Raw genomic sequence first — 6,000 nt, forward strand, 5'->3', positions numbered from 1 at the left:
ACAGCGCGCGAGTTATAGTTGGGTGAACTAACTATAACGGGGAAATTTCAATGGTTTTGTACGAGTGAAATGTCCAGCTAACTATAACTTGTGTGAAACCTCTGGTTTTTTCAGTGAATTTGCAAGGTTTTTTAAATGCTAATTCCTAACTATAACGTGTGTGAAACCTATGGTTTTTTAAGTGAATTTGTACGTTTTTTTAAATGCTAAGTGCATCCTGCAATATAGAAAGGTTCACCTTTTTTAAAAAAATGGTTAGATATAGTTCAATAACATAGTTAATATCTTCTACAAACTTTTTTTTTTTGGGGGGGGTTTTCCCAGCGCATACGGTAAGCTTACCGTACGCGTACGGTACTTTATGTACTGTACGCTTACGGTACTTTATGTGCCGTGCGCGTACGTAATCGTTATGTTCCGTTTGCGCATGCGTACGTGAATTCCGTACGCGTTCGTACTTCCTGTGCGACGCGTAAGCGCATCTTCCCTACACGCACCCGCGCGCGCACATTACGCGGGCACGCCGTACGTGCGTGTGTGCCTCTAATGCGCATGCACGCGTACGCGCATGCCTGTAATGCGCATGCGCGCGTGCACGTGTCTTACGTACGTGCATGCGTACTTTTACCGTGCGCGTAAGGTAAGCTTACGGAGCGCGTACGGTAGGTCATGTCATCCAGAAACAACACTTTTCATTGGTTTAAACTTGTTTCATTTCCAGAAACTTCCAACACCACACCCATTCCCCTCATTACTGCTTGTGATTCCTTAGGAGAAGGAGCTTAATTGTCTTTGGGATACAATGGAAGAGCAGCAGTCCTCTTCTGAGAGTGAGCAGGGCAGCAGCATCATTAGACAGAGAAGGTGGAAACAGAAGAGTTCTTTTATTTGGGAGTATTTTACATTTCCTGAGGGGCAGAAAAAGGTAAATGCTCCTTTAGTTACCTGCTCACTTTGTGAGCGTGTGTTATCTAAAGGTAATCCAAGGAAGAAGTATTCCTTTGGTAATCACACTATGTTGAGACACCTTAGGGATGTTCATCCAAGGACAAGCAAACCCTTCAGTAAGTCACCCGAGCACATCCGCAGAAGCTCAGCCGAGTACATCTTCGGCAGCTCAGCCGAGCACTTCCTCTGCGGTGGGAGCATCACCCTCTTCTGCTTCTTTGGACATATACCCTCGATTTCAGAGGGTACAAATAAGGTGCAATACTTGCTATGCTCTTATTGCTTATGGGGAGTCCAGTATTCCTTTAATAGACAATAAGATTGAGCAGCACAAGTGTGGTCCCTTTTAATATTCCCATTCTTTCTTTCCTCTGTCCCTGTATTAACACAAGGGCACCCTACCTCACAATTTTTTTAAAATTTATTTTATCATTCCTTTTTTTAAAAAAATTTACCGTACGGTACGCGTACGTTTTTTTTTTTTTTTTTTTAAATATATATATTTTTTTCACCCTTCAATGTACTTGAGGGACCACAATGGAAATAACAAAAGCAGAGTGAGGAGAAGTGAAAACAAGGGACTACGAAAGTAAATGTGTGATAAATACAGATATTTCAAACTTACCTGACCAACTTAATTATCAATAAATGCTTTTTTTTAATTGCTAGAAAAAAGGATTATTTTTCCCAAAATTTCGTTTTTCAATCTGTAACAGAAGAAAAAAAGTATTAATATTTAAACATACATTTTAGAATACAGTCCACATATTTTCATATTTATCATAGACATGATTTGCCCTTTTTTTGCTGTTTTCAGAATATATTGAATTTCACTGCAAATTGTGAAACCAATTGCATTCATCACTTAACAGCGGGCAAAAAAATTAACAATCTGAAAGATTGTTTAAAAAAAGCCCTGAATCTCTTCTCAGTAAAACATACCTTGATAGAAATATAATATATGCAATAAAAATACCATCTAACAATAAAAAAATTTGCACTAAATAACGTCTGTAAATCTTGTTGCTTAAGCTTATACACCCAAATTACATCTGTCAAAGAAGTCCACAAGAGATATTTTTACCTTTCCATGAGGCCAAATGGTAATTTTTAAATTGTTTTTGAATGAACTATCCAAAGGTAATCCAATAAAATCGCAAAAAATGATTTGTTCAGAAGTTGCAATTTGTATCTAAAATTTTGGTTTCAGAAAAAATAAATACGAATTTGGTAATTCTGCAGGCAAACGTTGCTTTAAAATCAATTTAGAATCATTACACAGTGTCCAGCCTTTTTCACATTGAAGATAAACTGTGTAATGACCAGAAGTTATCGAAGGTCCATCATGGAAAATTATTGCAACTGTAACAAAAGTTTTTCCTGAAATTGATAATTGTTTTCCTACAAACTTCTTTATAGAAGTGTCCAAGTTTGTTCCATCAGCTCTACAACGTTGCATCATTAAAATTATATACTGTCCATATTTCTTTAGAAATAACGTTGAAAACATGTCTGATTTACATTTAGAACATTCCATGCTGTGATTGGCATCTTTAACTAATTTACTAAAAGTGACTGATTGACTCTCTGGTAATGTTAAATATATGAACCTTTCTGAATCAACATTAGAGCTGCATGTGTAGAAACAGTTTTCACAACTACGTTCCCATTTGTAAGAGACACCAAACAAATTTTCTATTTCTACCCCTTCTTCTTCCAGTACCATAACAATAAACATCAAGAATTCCTGTGCATCTTGCTGGACATTTTGAGAAAACTGTGTACTTCCTGAACATACATCTAAAAGTTTTCTAACATCAGAAGCACTTTCTATTTTAGTTTCATCATTACTCAGCTTCTCAAAAAGAAAACTCAGCAGAGAACAGAATCTTTTTTCATGATTTAGTATTATCTGCTCTTGCAAACTTTCAAGATAAAATACAACATTCAGCACTACATTAGCGTAGCAGTTGACACCAGAGCTATTTTCAAAATGACAACCAACAACCTCTTCGGCATTGTCCTTTTTCTTTTTGCTTGTAATCACATCACTCTCCTTTTGTTTTCTCTTCTGTACATCCTCATTACAGACATTCTCAATTCTCCTTTTCCGACAAACAACACGTTTTTCAAACACAGGATACTGACCTAAATGAGGAGCATAGCTTCTTCTTAATCTATTATACTCCTTTACACAATTTGCATCAGCACTAACTTTTGAGTCATCAAAGTCTATCATGAATAGTCCAGATAATGTTTTCACTCGTGACAAAGCAACATATGCCATACCTTCTTTGAACACAGTTGAACCAATGTTTACAAAAGCACTATCTACAGTTAATCCTTGACATTTGTGAATAGTTACAGCATACGCTAGAGAAAACGGAAACTGCTTCCTACGTACATATAAGTCTTTCACAAGCAAGAAACGAACTGAACAACGACAAATGTCTTTAACCTCTTCAATCTGATCAAATTTTATTTTTAAAAATTCAATTCCTTCTTTTTTCTGGTATTTCTCAAAACCCACAACTTTACCCATAGCTCCATTCACTAAACCTTTTTCTACTTTCAAATTTCTTCTTAAAAATACTCGGCAGTTCATACAAACATAAAGATTTTTTTCTAATCCAGCTGTTTTCGAAATGTTCTTCTCTAGAGCATCCAATTTATTTTTCAGTTTGCCTGTTAATGTAATAGTAATTCCTTCATGCTGAATTTTGTCCACTGCTTCCATTTTCTTATCTCTTCCTTTTCCAATTTCAAGAGTTCGTCATTGAATATAGAGCATTCATGTAGTGTTGGCATTAAGCAGATTACAGTATTTTTCTCTGCAATTTTCTTGTATAATTTCTCTGCAACTATTTCTTCATTTGGAAATAAATTATGTAGCATCCGACTCTGTAATGCTTCTCTGCCAACTTCTGTAAGTACTCCAATTCTGATATCTTTCAGAATACTTGCATAATCTTCATCATTTGCTTGCCTCATATTGGTAGTGAGTTCTTTGTACTCAAAGAATGACCAAATATTCGCATTACCAATACTTCCTAATGACTTCTTTGTATCTTCATGTGTCACAGTATTAAACACTGGTTGTCCTTTAACTGGAGTGAGCTGCAGAAGATCCCCAAAAACTATAACATGTTTTCCTCCAAATAACACGTCATAGTCTCTCTTTAGAATTTGCTGCATTCTTAAATGCACAAAGGCAAGCATTAAGTTTGATACCATGCTTACCTCATCAATAATGAGAAGTTGCATTTTCTTCAACACTCTTGAAACTTCGAAGCATGCTTCTCTTGTTAGCTTGTGGTATTCTATTTTGTTCTCATGCTCCACTGGTAACATTAGCAAGCGATGTAAGGTAATTCCTTTTATGTTATATGCTGCTAACCCAGTTGGAGCAGTTACAACACAAGACAAAGTTGAATCTGTTTTTTGCTGCAGGTAGCTTCGGATGACTTTAATTAAGAAACTTTTTCCAGTTCCTGCTTGTCCACTCACATACATCCTGATTGGTTCAAATGATGCACATGAGCACTCTTTCTTTTCATGTAGTAATCCATGATCAATTTTTTTTGTGACTCCTTCATACATTTTTTTTTGTTCTTCATTCAGTTGCTGTTCCAAATATGTTAAGTCTACTAAATCTTCCTGAGCTTGATTCATAGCTGTTTCCACTTCAGCCATTGCAGCTTCATTTTCTACGATCGGTTGTCCTAGGGGATCTTGACTGAGTGTTCCAGAACTTTGGCTGTCTTGAGAACTGTCTCTAGCTACTTCAGCTGCAATTGTAGCTTCCTGCTCAATTTCCTCATTTAACATTTGCACATAATTTGTGAAAGCACTGCATTCAATCGTATCTTTACATGCATTAAAAGAATCTTCATAGCTGTGAAAATCTCCAAGTAATTCATCCTCTGAACGCCATGGTTTAAACAGCTGTAAAAGTGCTAAGTAGTAAAATTCCTTTTTGTCACTAGTGTCGCAACTCAGCTTCCTGTGATTAATCAAGCTTCCTTTTGTTTGCTTCACCAAACATCCTTCTTCACCAATGACTTTATATTTTACATTGTTGATGTCTTCTGTGGCTTTCCATGTATAAATGTAGTTCTGCAGCACTTCATAGAGACACATGTTATCAAGATGATGACTTCTTTTTGGGTAATATGTGTACAACATGTTTGATTTCAAAATATCTGTACTTTCCGGGTCATTCTCTGCCAAATATTCAATTTCTCCAACAGATTTCAGTACCCGATTTCGCATTCCTGCAAGGCCTAAACTTACCCAAATTATTCTTCTGGATTTGGAGTATAGACTTGCAGATGATAACCTATCTGAGCATTCATAGGATCCAATTTCTCGATGCGATAACATCTTTAAACTGAAACTGTATAGCTTTTTACTGACAGTCTTCTCGTGAGAAATCTCTTCCCACATTTCTTTTAATTCCGTTTTCTCAGATTTAGTGATGTAAGATGTGACACCAAGCAACAGCAATAGAATTGTCAGCAACATACTGAATATCCATGTTAGCATTCCACATAGATAAAATAACTGGATTGTAGTCATTTATATATTTTGACTCTTCTTTTCTTCTTAGGTTGTAGGTATTTTTCGGCGATTTTCTTGTAATAGTATGTCGCACAGCTGACATAAAACTGTTGACTCTTCCTTTTGAAAGAACAGGTCGTGGAAATCCAAAACAACATTTTGTGTAGAATTTATCTTTACTCTTATACTTTCTTCGACAGTATTTTCCACACCGATGACTTTGGAAACGTAAAACTTGATCTTTTAAGTTTTTCTCTTCTGTGCTTTTAGGTATAGCACATGTTGCATATTCTTCGATGAAACTTAAAACTGCATCATCAGAATCTGTTCCAAATTTTGGGGCATCCTTGATCCCCAACAGCATATGAATATGAGGAGCACCTCTTGCTTGGTACTCTTTTCTCCAAAAGAAATCCACAACTTCTCCAAGAGGTGGATTTTTTTTATTGCAGATGAAGGACATCATAGCCTCAAATCTATGATTGAAATATC

Source organism: Triturus cristatus, chromosome 8, assembly GCF_964204655.1.
Source record: "Triturus cristatus chromosome 8, aTriCri1.1, whole genome shotgun sequence".
In the NCBI taxonomy this organism is placed as follows: Eukaryota; Metazoa; Chordata; class Amphibia; order Caudata; family Salamandridae; genus Triturus; species Triturus cristatus.